The 14,970-nt window shown below is 38.1% G+C and overlaps 1 long non-coding RNA gene across 1 annotated transcript; it reads right to left on the bottom strand.

Moving 5' to 3' along the window:
* Window positions 1-4,767: 4,767 nt before the first annotated feature.
* On the bottom strand, window positions 4,768-7,756 carry LOC118556874. Its single transcript, XR_004927436.1, has 4 exons — window positions 7,359-7,756; window positions 7,000-7,232; window positions 6,788-6,906; window positions 4,768-5,335 (listed from the first exon to the last, which is right to left on the bottom strand). It is a non-coding gene; the product is annotated as an uncharacterized LOC118556874 (long non-coding RNA).
* Window positions 7,757-14,970: the final 7,214 nt, after the last annotated feature.

The raw sequence follows: 14,970 nt of genomic DNA, 5'->3' as shown, positions 1-14,970 counted from the left end.
GAACGGAGAGAAGGTGATGGCAGGAGCTGACGGACCGGAGACAGAGAGTCCACCCTTGCTTGGTGTTGCTCGGCTAGTAGGCCTCGTAGCACTCAGGTTAGCAGTTCATAGAAGACACCAGGGCACAGAGCTGAGCTTCACCAGGGCGGCTAGTCAGGTTAGCAAAACTTGAGAGACACCAGGGCTCAGAGCTGAGCTTCTCCAGGGCGGCTAGTCAGGTTAGCAGAACTAGAGAGACACCGAGGCTCAGAGCTGAACTTCTCCAGGGCGGCTAGTCAGGTTAGCAGAACTGAGAGACAACAGGGCACAGAGCAGAACCTCTCCAGGGACAAACAGAGAACAAACAGTCTTTAGAGTGACTGACTGGACTAACCTTAACAGGAGCAAAAACAAAGCTTCCAAGGCAAACGGGGACTGGCATGGAGAGGTGTGGAGTGATGATGACGGCCCAGTGCTGAACTAAAGACAGAGGGAGGTTTAAATAGAGAACTGACAGGTGACACCAGGGTCTGACTAATTAACCAGCAAATGATCTCAGGTGTGACTGACTGCTGAGGAGGTGAGGTGAAAATTGACAGAAAATAACTGATGACTGAAAACTAACAATAAATAAAGTCAAACCTAACCCAAAAGAGATGAAAAAATGAAAATAACAGAAAAACAAAGCCAAACCAAAACTCAACCATGACAATCTATACTTCTAAAAACCACCAACCAGGCCAGAAATCTGGATTTAGTGACAGATTCAGACCTAAATTTTAAGAAACAAGTTAAGGCAATTACAAAATCAGCCTTAAGAATATCAGATGAAATGTGTGATTACTTTGCAGGACCTGGAGAAACTAGTCCTTCATTCATCTGCAGGCAGCCTAATTATTGTAACAGCATGTTTACAGATCTACCATTTAAATATACAGGGGTTGGACAATCAAACTGAAACACCTGGTTTTAGACCACAATCATTTATTAGTATGGTTTAGGGCCTCCTATTGCGGCCAATACAGTGTCAATTCGTCTTGGGAATGACATAAACAAGTCCTGCACAGTGGTCAGAGGGATTTTAAGCCATTCTTCTTGCAGGATAGTGGCCAGGTCACGACGTGATGCTGGTGGAGGAAAATGTTTCCTGACTCGCTCCTCCAAAACTGCCCAAAGTGGCTCAATAATATTTAGATCTGGTGACTGCAGGCCATGGGAGATGTTCAACTTCACTTTCATGTTCATCAAACCAATCTTTCACCAGTCTTGCTGTGTGTATTGGTGCATTTTCATCCTGATACACGGCACCTCCTTCAGGATACAATGTTTGAACTAGTGATGGGTCGATGAGGCGTCATGAAGCGTTTCAACACATTACCAAACTGTATTAATACTGTGCCACTGAATACTGACACCTGCTGGACCTTAAAAATCCCTACAGCCAACCTGGTTGACAGAGTTAACTGACACTGATTTGATGACCAAGTATACACAATACAATTTAAATCATTGTATGTTGCATTGCATTATTTTATATTTTCATTTGAATTAAACATATATTTGATTTTTTTTTTTTTTTTAGATACAGTCAATAAATAATGTGAACGAGGATGCTTGTGGACTGGCTTTTATATTTATTTATTTATTAAATTTTTTTTGCTACATGACCTTTCAATGCCGCCCAACCATAAAGGCGTCTGCCCAACCTATCCATCAGTGGCGCGCTCCGATCAGCACCTGCTGCTCACAGAGCGAGACTGTAGTACAACACCATCACACCAGAGTTGCAACATGGTTAAAAATGAACCATTATTAACCGTTACTTTGTTTACAGTTCAACTTGGATTTTATTTACTGCGCAGCATAGCTTTGCTGTGCGCAAATGCACACGCGTGCAGCTTAGAGGGAACAGAAACAGTTTGGCGTGTCAGTCAGTTCAAAACAGTTCCTGTATCGGTCACGTGACTTTCCCATGTCGATACGCGCATCGACCCAGGTTTTGCTCTATGAGCTCGACACATGCGCCGACGCATCGGTGTTGCCGGACCCATCACTAGTTTGAACCATTGGATGCACATGGTCCTCCATTCTGGAGGACCATGTGCATCCAATTTGTCCTCTTTTGAACTCTGGTATGTCACCCATAATGTTGTGTGCAGTGCAATATTTTGAGCAAAACTGTGCTCTTACCCTGCTAATTGGACCTTTACACTCTGCTCTTATTGGTTCAATGTGCAATTAATGAAGATTGGCCACCAGGCTGGTCCAATTTGACCATGAAAGCTACCACACTAAAATAAGAGGTGTTTCAGTTTCATTGTCCAACCCCTGTAATAGACAACTGCAGCTCATTCAGCCCTAGCTAAAAACAAACCCTTGGACCACATCAGTCTGGTTCTGAGGTCTTTCCATTGGCTCCCTCACTGTCAGAAGACAGACTTTTGAGTTATGCTGCTGGTCTATAAAGCTCTGATTGTTTTAGGACCAGGATCCATCAGTGGCCTTCTGATCCAACATAAATCCATAAGACCTCTCAGGTCATCTGGATGCAATCTGGACCGGTTCCCATAGTCAGAAGCAGACCTAAAGAAGCTGCATTCAGCTTCTATGCTCCACATGTCTGGAACAAACTCCCAGACTCAGCTAAAACATTTTTATGTAAATCCAGATTAAAGACCCACCTGTTCTCAGGTCTATAGTTAATATTAGCCTGGCGGTCCACCATGCTAATAATACGCTGAGAAATGCAGAGTGGTCACCACGCCGCGGTGCAGGCAGCCTTTGAAAGCACCCATAATTGTTTTGGTCTACAGACAGTGCTAAAGCACAACCTTGTGTCAAAATAATGCTTATTGTTCCTTTAATAAATTGTTTGTTAATCATGTTTGTTTTTTTATATGTACTTTTTTAATGTCCTCTGTACCTTGCTTTAAGGTTTTTGTAGAAATTGTCTTGTACATTAGATGTGCTTTAGAAATAAACTTGCCTTGCCTCTTAGGTTTGCAGAGGGCTTCAAGATTCTGGGGCTACTGAAAGAGCTCCAGAAAAACCCAGCGGTTGTTTCTGACATGTCCGTGTGTGAGGAGAAAGCCCTCACTGCCAGGGACATGAGCCACAGTGGCCTATTCTGCTCAGGGCAGCAATCAGCGCGTTCTGGAGAACCAGTTGGTCTGCTTTTGGAGAGACTGGCTGATTGACATTGAAGGTCTGTTTTTGCATTTTAGTCAATTTCCATAAATTTAAAATTACTTTGTACAATACATCAGGGGTATTTTTTCCATGTCTAACAGTCATATTCTTCTATTGTTTTGTCTTATAGAAGAGGAGGATGGTCCACCCTCTCTCTCGATGTTCACCTCTGGAGCCTCTGCCATCCCTCCACTTGGCTTTTCCTGCCAGCCTGAAATCCAGTTTCTGCATGACACCAAGACAATTGACCCAGAAGCCAATACTAGTGTTGTTGTCCTGTTGTATCTGTCGCTGCACTCCTCCTACAAGGCTGTTAGAATATACATGATGGAGGGAATTTTGCAAGCTCCGACCTTTGGAGTTTCTTAAATGATCACGAATGTGACTATGAAAGGTTACGCTGTAAGGTGATGACGGGTTTGCATGTTTGTCCAGCTGTTGTTAATGTTTTACTTAATTTTAAGGTAAACGTGGTTTTACAAGTCTGAAAAGTGTACCAGTGTTTAAAAAATACTGTTCATATGTTTTTTACTAAAAGCCTTTAGCTGGTCCTGAGGATAAAATATCAGAAGACTGTGCCAGATGATTCAGGTTCTGTCATTAAACTTGTGAAATGGTTTTAGATTTTAACAACTTTCAGGAAGTTGACAAATTGTTATCCAAGACCATCATATGTTCTCTTCTAGGTTTGTCTTTATGGCAATAAAGAAAATACTCAAAATTAAAGTTTGATACATAAAAAAATATTAAACTGAACTTATCATGGCCACTAATGACAAAGAAAAAATAAATAAACAGATATTTTTGCCAAAAGGAGGGAGAAGTTTAACACAAGAAGAGGGCCAAAATAAAAATGTGTTTCTTAAAAGAAAGAGAATGAATAAATTTCGTCCCACTTAATGATTGTGTCCCACTTGTTGATTCTTCACGAAAACATGCAGTTTTATATCTTTATGTTTGAAGCCTGAAATTTGGCCAAAGGTTGAAAAGTTCAAGGGGGCTAAATACTTTCAGAAGGTTCTATATGTGAGATCATGTTGGTCCAGACAACTCCTGTAAGACAGCAGCTCCAGATGTAAGGGAGAGGTTGAAACATAAGATATGCAAACTATATAGAATTTCCCATTAGAGTCAATAAAGAAGCTGTTTTATATTACCTAGTCTATCTGATGTGTTTGTGCATAATGTGTACAGTCCTTTGGAGTTCTTATAGAAGAGATGTTGTGAGCGTCTGTCGTCTTGACTTAGTTGGGCATCTAAATTTGCAAAACGGAATCTTTCGCTCAGAGCACAATTAAAATGTGGTAGAAACGCAAACATCCGAAGGTTAGGTTAGGGATACAGTGACGGTATTCATGCTTCTTCCTTTTTTCTGAACTAAAGTTTACAAGTTCCTCACAGCGGCCTGACGGCAAGGTTTCATCGAACCGCACCCAACAGTTATTTCAGAATCAGAAATACTTTAATAATCTCAGTGGGAAATTATTTTCGTTACAAGCTGCAGATATAAAAACAACATAATTATATAAATACAACATTCCCCACAAAAGAAAGAAAGATATATATATATATATATATATATATATATATATATATATATATATATATTTACAGATCTAAAATAAAGTGATAATGGCAATGTGCAAAAGAATGATTAAATGTCAATAATTGTCAAATGTATTCTGCATCAGAATTACAGACGAGCTGCTGTGTGATTACTTTCTGTGGGCAAACCATGGTGGTACCAAGCCTGTCTGAACTGTTCCAGCCTCCTTTGAATCTCAGGTGGATATACAATATGTAAAGAAAGTCTGTAGATATCACTATCTGGGTTAAGATTCTCTGCGTCCTCCAGACAGTAGAATGTATGGTAGAAATGCTGCAGCACAAGCAAAAATACATCCTGCCAAAGGTGTTCTATGCGCTGATTATGAACTGATTCTCCTGTTATGAAGCCTCTGTGTTCCAGCCCTTGAACTAGATGCATGCATAAAGCAAGCAGCATGTTTTCATCCCCATGGTCTGATCTGACTCTTGATGGTAGTCCATAGTAAGATGTTGCTTTCAAAAACTGACAGAGTACTGTTGTTGCCCTATTGTTTGTACTGCAGCTGAGGTAATCCCACACGGGTGTCCTTCGATGGCACCAAGTATCACAAAGCCCCATCTAGAAAGTTGAAACAACACAAAATAAAATTAGTACTTAAAATAAGGATACAACCCCCTACCTGGAGACAATATACGATAATGATAAGAAAACCCGTATTACAAATAAATCAATGGTTTCAACATTTTTTGCTGAAATTATGAATAATTGAATTAGTATATCAGCAAATATTTGAAACACGTTATCACCTAGTGCTAAAAATCAACATTATCAATCTTCAAAAAGACAAAGTTATATATTCATTGCTGGAAAAACACTCAAGGTCACTATATTGTTTCATTTGATAATTTTCTGTAAAAAGCAATTCAGAGCACAATAACTCAACAATAGAACTTAAAGAGCTACTGATATCAACCTGGAGGGTATCCCAGATAGGAGGCTTAACAAATATGGAAAAGCCTGGTTTCTAGGTTGCTAAATTCTGTTAAAGTGTAACTCTTCCCCAAATCAGCTGTTTGTTGTCAATAAACTCTTAACATGGTTGTTTTATAGTACTATCTACATATCCTGGTCATTATTTTTGAAAAATTATAATGCATATTTGTTGAAATCCGGCTTTTGTGTCCAAAACTCAGTATGGCGCCTTCCTAGGGTCAAACTTCTTGCATTGAATTTCAAATTAACATTAGTTTCTGCACGTGCAACGTAATTCTGAGTGTGTGACATTGGTCCCCTGGCTGCTCAGGACTATAAAAGCCAGCTCAGTCTTAAAAAACAAAACAAAAAATAGAGCATCTTCTTGTGCCTCCATAGAGAGCACTATTGCACTTTTCAAACTCTCTAGCGACCTTTTTTATCTTCAAAAAACAAATTTACCAACTTTTTATGTGTTGTTGGGGAGTGTATGTGAAAGCAATCAATTGTTCTGCAGTTAGTGTCTTGAGGCGGCCGGCAAGGGGCTGCTGAGAGACTGTGATGTTGGTTCTAGGTTGGACATTGGACATGGGCGATCTGCGGTATCTGCCTGCTGTTTGAGACGATACAGAGAGGGTGATCTGGGGCTGACGTGTCCACATTACAAATGAATCATGATGCACAAAGCTGCCGGTGATCCCGCCTGGGTTACAAAGCAGAAAATATATGTTGATTCTGATATATGATAATATATAACAGGACCAATTCTGTCCACCATTTGACTCTGCAGCGCCAGGTTGTGGCTTCACTGAGTCAGGGCCTTGAGCCAGCAGGTCAAATTGATCAGAGTCTGGCCTGCTTGGCTCCACAAAAACCTTCCTACACCGCCGGGGATGAGGAGGGTGAAAAATCCTCCAACTCAAAAGACCGAAACGTGGCGTAACTACCAGCATAACTCTGCTCACTCTCCATGATTCAGTACAGCAAATCAAGCAGCCTGTCTCACTCTCATATATATATATATATATATATATATATATATATATATATATATATATATGCCACAAACTGTTGGGGTACGGCATATGGTAAGCCCACCTTGCAACAGTCCGACTCCACCTTCTTGCAGCAGATGTCAGGTTTGTCCTTCCCAACATTTAGCGTACCCTGGCCCGTGTGACAATCACATCTTGAGCACGAAGCAGCACCCTCATCATCTGAAAAATACAAACATGAAAGCATTAATGATTAAAAAATACTCTCACAAGCGGATCCAACTTAAATATCAATTTTCTGTAGAAAAGACAAACCTCATTCCCAGAGTTTGGATACTGGTCCTGCAATGTGCTCACACGCTCTTGCAGCTGATTGTCATCTAAGGCAGACAGTCTTCCTCTTATGTGTAGGTCCACCAGCTTTGATTTGTTGTTCAAAAACGACGAGGAACATCCCATCATTTTTGCCTTTTTTTTGATTGTATGTCCTTGCTTCATAAGGACGTCTATGTGCTCTCTGGTAACAATAGATGGTCTGCCACTCCGCCCTAGGAAAACAAATGTTAAGTATTACATTTTATACAGAAGACAACCCAATCTTTAACAGCAAAAAAATAAAATAGAAATCAATTAATAAAAAAAAAAGAAAAGAAATTTTGTTTGTGAGGACTTACCTGAACTAACCCGCCTTATGAAGAAACGACGATCCTCGGTTCGATGGAAATGAGCTATTGCTAGCACTCCAACCTCAGTCAAACTGCTTTACTGTTCATTGTAGGTTTCTGTAGACAATAAATGTTCAATTCTGTGAAGGTTTCTTACACAACTTTCTATTGAACGTCGCTCTCTGTCGCTACACATTCCCTGGCTAAGGGCTCGCTCAGTTTCATGCCCTTTTCTTGCAATTCTGTCAATTACTACCAACGCAAATTGACGGACAGAAAGCGGAATTTACAAAGTTGGATGTCTTACATATTGGTTTCAAAACTTTTGATCATTGATTTTTGATATCTGAAATAAAAACTATGACCGGTAAAAAATGGATTATGGAGATCCAGGGTTAGTTTTCAGACATCCAGAAAGTTTATTTTAGATAGGAAGAAAGTTATTTTAGATATCCGAAAGTAAAATCCCACTACACATAAATGGGAAAAGTGATGTAATTTCTACTATAAATAATTATATTTAAGATATCTAAAGTTTCCACTTTAGATAGCAAGAATTCTGTTGGAGATATCTGAAATACACATTAAGTCAAGACTTTAGCACTGCAAAAAGGGAACTAAAAGTGAGTAAAACTTTCTTGAAATCAGTGTATTCTTCCTTGATTTGAGCAGCTAAATAAGACTATTTGCCAATGGAATGAGTATTCTTACCCCTAAAAGAAGGTTATTAGCTATTCTGCACTTGAAATAAGATGATGTAGATGAACTGTTATTATTTTAAGTGCAAAAATCTTATTCCGTATTTGAGATGTCTGGTATACATATTCAGTCAAGCTAATAAATGTTAAAACGGCCTGCCATACCCTGCACAGTACATGGCACTTGGCCGACACCGGACCCAGCGGTAAATGTATGGGGGGAAGGGGGAAGAGAGACGCATGCACCTCGACTAACAGCAGCTTAAGCAGCCTATATCCCGCTCTCAAGATAAAAGCATCTACTAAACAGGCAGCACTGTGGCCACTTTACTCAACACAGTAGCTCTTTAGCACATAGCAAGCTGCTGCGTGGGGGCCATAGGTTCGCCCACTTTGCTTGCCTGTCTGAAAATATTTAGACATCTAACCTCACACCATTACAAACATTCCTCAACGTGAACAAAGTTAGTAAGCGTACAATTTATTGTAAATATCAACAGAATAGGCTAATAACATGACAACAATTATTTTCAACCTGTTTTATCTACTTACCGATAACTTCACCGCTGTTCCCTCTTGCTGGTAAAAAGCTGTCTGGCCTGGGGAGTGCCCGTCGTTGGTGTAGACACTTGTCAATCAAACATGTCTGACCAATAGAGAAGCACCCGCCCACCACGGTACGTTTGTTCCAAAATGATTCAATCGAAAAAATTTGAACTTCAAAACTTTTTGAGCTTCAAAAAAAAAAAGTGATTCAAACGAAAAAATCTGAACTTCAAAACTTTTTTCACTTAAAAAAAAAATGATTCAATCAAAAAAAATTGAACTTTAAAACTTTTTTCTCTTCAAAAAAAAAAGTTATTTAATCAAAAAATGTTGAACTTCAAAATTTTTTTTTCTTCAAAAAAAAAAAAAAAAAAAACAACAATAAAAAAAAAACCTTTTTATTGACGGGTAATTTTTTTTTGCATTTAATTTTTTTTTTTTTTAATTGAAAATATTTTTTTTGATTGAAGCAACTTTTTTGGAATTGAATGATTAAGACACAAATGTCCTACCCATGTATACCCCAAACGCAAAAAAAGATTACTTCAATCAAAGAAAACATTTTCAATTAAAAAAAAAAGTGTTCAAATGCAATTTTTGGAGTCTCAAATATTTTATTTGCATTCAAAACTATTTTCTATGATTGAAAACGTTTATCTTTTGATTGAAGTGACTTTTTTTATTGATTCCCTTGTTTGTTTGTTTGAAGCAATTTATTTTTTGATTGAATGATAAAGACACAAATGTCCTACCCATTATATGGTCCAATCAAAAAACAATGCTACTTCAATTAAAAACATTGCTTCAAACAAAAAAAAACTGACTTCTATCAAAGAAAACATTTTCAATCAAAGAAAATCAGTGTTCAAATGTATTTTTTTGAGTCTCAAATATATTTTTGGATTCAAATACTTTTTTTCTTTGATTGAAAAGTTTTTTTTTAATTGAAGTGAATTTTTTTTTAATTGAAAATATATTTTTTGATTGAAGCAACCTTTTTTTTGATTGAATAATAAAGACACAAATCTACCTTCATAGCGGGACTGAAGCGTAAAACCGCGTGTGGACGAAGCATCGGGGGGTCGTAACCAGCGCACGCTCTCCACCTTTTAAACTAAGCGGGAACTTAACGCGTTGAAAACATCTTTCGGCGTTGACGTTTAAAAATTATGAAAAACTATTTAAGATGGTGAAAAAGAAGGCCTGCACGTGTTTGTCTGTCTGAATGTCATCGTTTGTATGTAACCGTACGTGTGTATGTATCTATGTAACTAAACGTTCGTCTGTGTGAATTAATTCGGGGTAAAAGTAATGTTCATGGTTTCAGAATGTTCATTTGTTTTGGGAAAAAGAGAGATTTAAATAACAAAGTTTGTTTTTTTAACATTAAATATCAGGACCAAATTAAATTGATACACGGAGAGATTAACATGGCTTGAACGGAAATATTTCAGCTTTGTTAGAAATTGGAAATAAGCTTTACATAAGCTTGTTAAGTTTACTGTTTTACAAATTTAGGCTGAGATCCTATCACTTGTTTTTTAGCCCTAAAGTAATTTAAAATTACTGAGATCTCATTTCTTATAATAATAATGATTCATCACAAACCAGTCCAGTTGAAAGAAGTTTAGATATACAAGATTTTTGATTTAAATAGATGAGGAAAAACTGTGCTTTGAACAAACCTGTATGGAACTAAATATGAATTGCTTTTCTAAGGGTTTTCTATTCATTTATTTTATTTATTTTTTACTTGGAATTTGAATGCAACTAATGAGAAATTTTGAAAAGTGTCAAAATATCAGAAGGCCACGTTACACGCGTCATCAGTTACAAAATCATCTGATGTTATTAGTTATGCTGAACTGAGGTGAACCTCAGACGGACAGCATAACCTGAGAAGGACAATATATGATAAACAAATCTGACCATGATGTAAACATCTGAATGTTTATGGCGAGGCTGGGTCTGTGTGTTCTGCCATGGGGGCTGATCCTTGGGACAAGGACTTAAGGTGATGTCATTGACTTCAGCCTGATCCAGTTTGAGTTTTATTTTGTCAGAGACAAAGTTTGATTTTTTTTTTTTATCCTTTTGTTTCTTTTATGTTTGTCATGTTAGAGGGAACACTGTAGTTAAAATGTTTGTGACTGCTTTGCTGTAATTTCTTTTCAACCTATGGAGCGTTTTCTTTGGCAAAAAATGCTGGCAGAATTCATTCTGTTTGCAGGCGTGAGGACTGGAGGATGGACTCTTGATGAGAAGGAGAATGTTTGGCTGCTGATCTCAGACATTGGACTGAAAATGGACATTGAAGGACTATGACTGAGGCATCGGACAACCTTCGACAACAAACAGATGAGTTCTGCAGACACGACTTCATGCATTTCACTTCAGATTTTGTTGTACACAATTAAAACAAAACACACATTACAAAACACATAAAGATTATGTAAAGGTGAAAACTTTTATAGAAGCACCTTGATGGAATCATGGAGCAACTTAATAAATTAAGTGGGTATTATATCAACAGTTAAATAAATAAATTAATTAATTAGTTTTCACTATATAAGTAGAGTGATGTGAACTTTTAAATAGCATTTTATTTAATAAACATCTTAGTGTAAGCTGATTTCTGCCAATCCGGCAGGCATCAATAAAACGCAAAGAAAAGGTTACTGGCTAAAATGGATAAGGTTGCAATAAAATTAGCATAATGACACATCCTACTAACTAACATGGGTAAATTTAGGATTAAAGCATCAGGGTACAATGGTTACAATATTTATGGAGATTTAATTTCTTTCAACTAGAACACAAATATCTCAATAGTCTTATTAACCAGTTAAACATCCTAAGGGAAAAAACACAACACTGAGTTTAGCAAACCTTTAACCTGACAGCTTTTAGATCAGGATAATTTAATGGTTATCGTCTTACATACAAAAAATAAGTAAGATTAATTTAATTAGATTAAATTATGGGGACATTTTGGATCTGGTCAGGATGGTTGGGGGGCTGTGATGATAAAAGGGTAACAGCTTGAAGGTGATATCAATGAATGAAGGTTTTCTCTGAGGAACATTAAAGCAGCAAAGACACCCCACATTGGAACTCCTGTTTTGAACGGGACATAAGGTGAGATCCTTACAATGAGAGACGTTCCACACAGGGGGGTGTGGAGACCCCTGGGGCATGGCACCCAGGACGAGCTGCTGTGGACTTGACACAGCTGGTGGAACCAGAGGGACGACGAGGTGGTCCCACAGGTCACCTGACACCTTACACTGACTGTAAAGGGTTCTGGGTTTTCAAGGTTGCTGAAAACAGAAAGCTTCGGAGAACCTTAGCCTTTCCTGACCAGGCACTCAGAATACATAGATCATAGATCAGATTGCAGAGGCCTAGACTAATAGGAATGCAGAGACGCTTTCATCCAAGAACTTCTTAATTAAAGTCCTCAATCCTCAGTTCAAGAAGATAAATAAATAAATAATCACAATGTACACAATGTAAGGTTTACTGTATTTTAGGATTAATTTGGGAACTAATTCTGATTTGCTTAAGTAGCTTTAGTTGTTCAACAATGTTAGAACATTTTCAAAAAACTTCTGTTCTCTCCTGCTCTCTGCTTTGTTTTGTGTTGTAGAACCTTGGCATCCTTGAACAGTAGCAGCATGGTATAAATATTTTGTCTTTTCTGTGCAGAACAGCACCTCGCTTTCTTTAAAAAAAAAAAAAAAAAAAAAAAAAAAAAAGGAGAGAGAGAGAGGGAAAAGGCTTTCACATGGAAAGGCTTTATTTTTCTCAGTTGGGTTTTCAAAATAATTGGGAAATGACATGAAACGAATATGTTGATGAAATTATGTTGCAGAGAACTTCAACTGTCAGACAACAACAGTTAAGACACACATTGAAAGCATTCTGTTAAGAATTTACTGCATATACATTTGAACTTAAAGATTACTATTTTAATTAATAATTAAATTGCAGAATTCTGAAAGCTAAATAATTGTGCACAGAAATATCTTGAATGTGAAAGTGCTTGGAGGATGTTTTAATAAATGACACATGAAAGGGGTTTTGATAAGAACACTAATTACACCTTGTTTCTGTTCTCTAGTGGGAACAAGGACTCGTGTCTGCAGACCATCTTCACAAAGTGTTTTATTAGAGAGAAATGCAAAATAAAATGCTCAGTGCCCATCCAGAACTGAACACTTATTACCATCCAGCTCAATCGTCCAGCCTACGAGGAGGAACCAAGAAGAGGACTGGGGATGAAGAAGCCAGAGAACTCTGATTCCTTATTCTTCAACGGGAGGAGTTGCCTGAAGAGACCCTAAGCGCGATTAGATTATTTTAAGCCTTGTGCCTGAATGGCCTGAAGGCTTTCTTAACTTTGCGTTCTTGACGTTTAGAACTCTTCTCATATTCTGTTGCTGTTTGTTTAACTGCTCTGTTCCACTGACTCACATGTTTGATTTTTTTGTGTTATGAGATCTACACTTTAATATTACATCATGTTGATCAATATGGTTTTATGGTAAAAAATGGAAACTGTTTGCTTCAGACACACAAGGATCTATGGTTTATGCACCTTTTGATTTGATATAGGAAGAACCAGGATCGGATTGGCTCTAAAGATCCTTTAATATTAGCTGGTAATGATAACACTTAGATTCAATACAGGGTTTTCAGGCTCAGATTGGCCGAGAGCAGATTTCCCTGGGAGGGGGGCTTGCCAGTTTTTACTGCCCCCTAGGGGTAGCTTTTTCTGGTGTTTCCCCTGCCCGCACTGAACCTCTCCTGCCTTTGCTCCTGGTGTTGTAAGTTTGGAGTGGTGGATTATTGTCCATCGTAGGGGTGAGTGGAGAAAGGAGTAGGAGGGTATTCAGGGTGGGTCAGAGTAGACGGATTCGACCTTGGTTACTGAACAGGGTTTAGCTTACCATAGTCTAATGTAATTTTAAAATAATGTGCGCATAGGTACCTAAAACAGGCCTTACCTAATTAGATGAATCCTAAATTGTGGACAAAAGCTAAATCTTTGATCTTGTGTGTTAAAGCTCTATGAAGCATTCATGTTGATCTGTATTAAAGGTTCCAGCACTACCCGGTTCCAACACGGGAACCCTTTGGGTCCCACTTTACGAGTTTACAGAAATGGTTCCTCTGTGTTTTGTTCACATTTTCAAGTGGTGGGTCATCTTGTTTTGTCTTGATGCTGACGACGCCATCATCAAAAAAAAAAAGAGAGGAATGTTATAAGAATTATTATTCTGAAGTCACTATGGCCTCACACCACTCGGACAGAGGAGGCCTGGAGACCTGATGTGTGTGTATAAGATCCACTGTTTTCTGATTGCAAGGCCAAATGCTGCAGCTGCTGAGGGATACTGATTGTTTACGATAGACTGTCTTTGTTTTGTCTCATGGGAAGGCCACGGTGCAGTATTAGGGGAAGCCCGAAAAGTGACACAGACAGAGACAGGGCAGACAGAGACTGCAGCGGAACCGTGGGGTGCGATTACTTTCCAACTATACGATTCTTTGCTCTGTTTCTCAATAAAAGTGCTGGAACGTTATACCACCGTCTCGTCATTTAGTAAAGATGGGAACTCAGTTACTATTGTTTAGAATTCCACCCAAAACTCCCACAACACATAAACATCTAAATTAAACTGTTATTAGTTATGTGATGATAATTATATGAACCTAATGGTGTTAACTCTACATTTATTTTTGAATATGACTGTTTTTTCTTTTGTCACTGTTAATATTCTAGAATGGGTCGCATGCAGCTACTGTTAAAGAAGAACGTGATCAATCTAAAACGCGCATTAACATTTAGATTTCATAAATACTTTCTTTTAATAACATGATAGATTCTACTTTTAGAATCTCTAAAAGGGGAGGCAGATCCTTTAGCTATCAGGCTCCTCTCCTGTGGAACCAACTCCCAGTTTTGGTCCGTGAGGCAGACACCCTGTCTACTTTTAAGATTAGGCTTGAAACTTTTCTTTTTGACAAAAATTATAACTAGTGGCTCATGTTACTCTCAGCTACCTTTATAGTTTTACTGCTATAGGCTTAGGCTACAGGAGTATATCAGGATATAATTTTCTCACTCTATTGAGTTCTACTGTTCTTCAATTATGCATTATGTGTTGTCATTTCTACTTTAACTTTCTGTTCTCTCCCTTTTCTCTTCATAGTAGGTACACCTGGTCTGGCGTTCTGTTACAGTTTTTATTGGTTGCTTTGACGCAGCAGTCAACTCAAAACCCACATTTTTCAAAACAGTTAACGCAGAGGTCTAAACAGTGGCGCCAATGGTCAAAATTAAACATTTTGTTTGCAAAAGGCTCCAACTC

Source organism: Fundulus heteroclitus, chromosome 21, assembly GCF_011125445.2.
Source record: "Fundulus heteroclitus isolate FHET01 chromosome 21, MU-UCD_Fhet_4.1, whole genome shotgun sequence".
NCBI classification, from domain to species: Eukaryota; Metazoa; Chordata; class Actinopteri; order Cyprinodontiformes; family Fundulidae; genus Fundulus; species Fundulus heteroclitus.
This window is presented reverse-complemented; position numbering and strand designations above follow the sequence as displayed.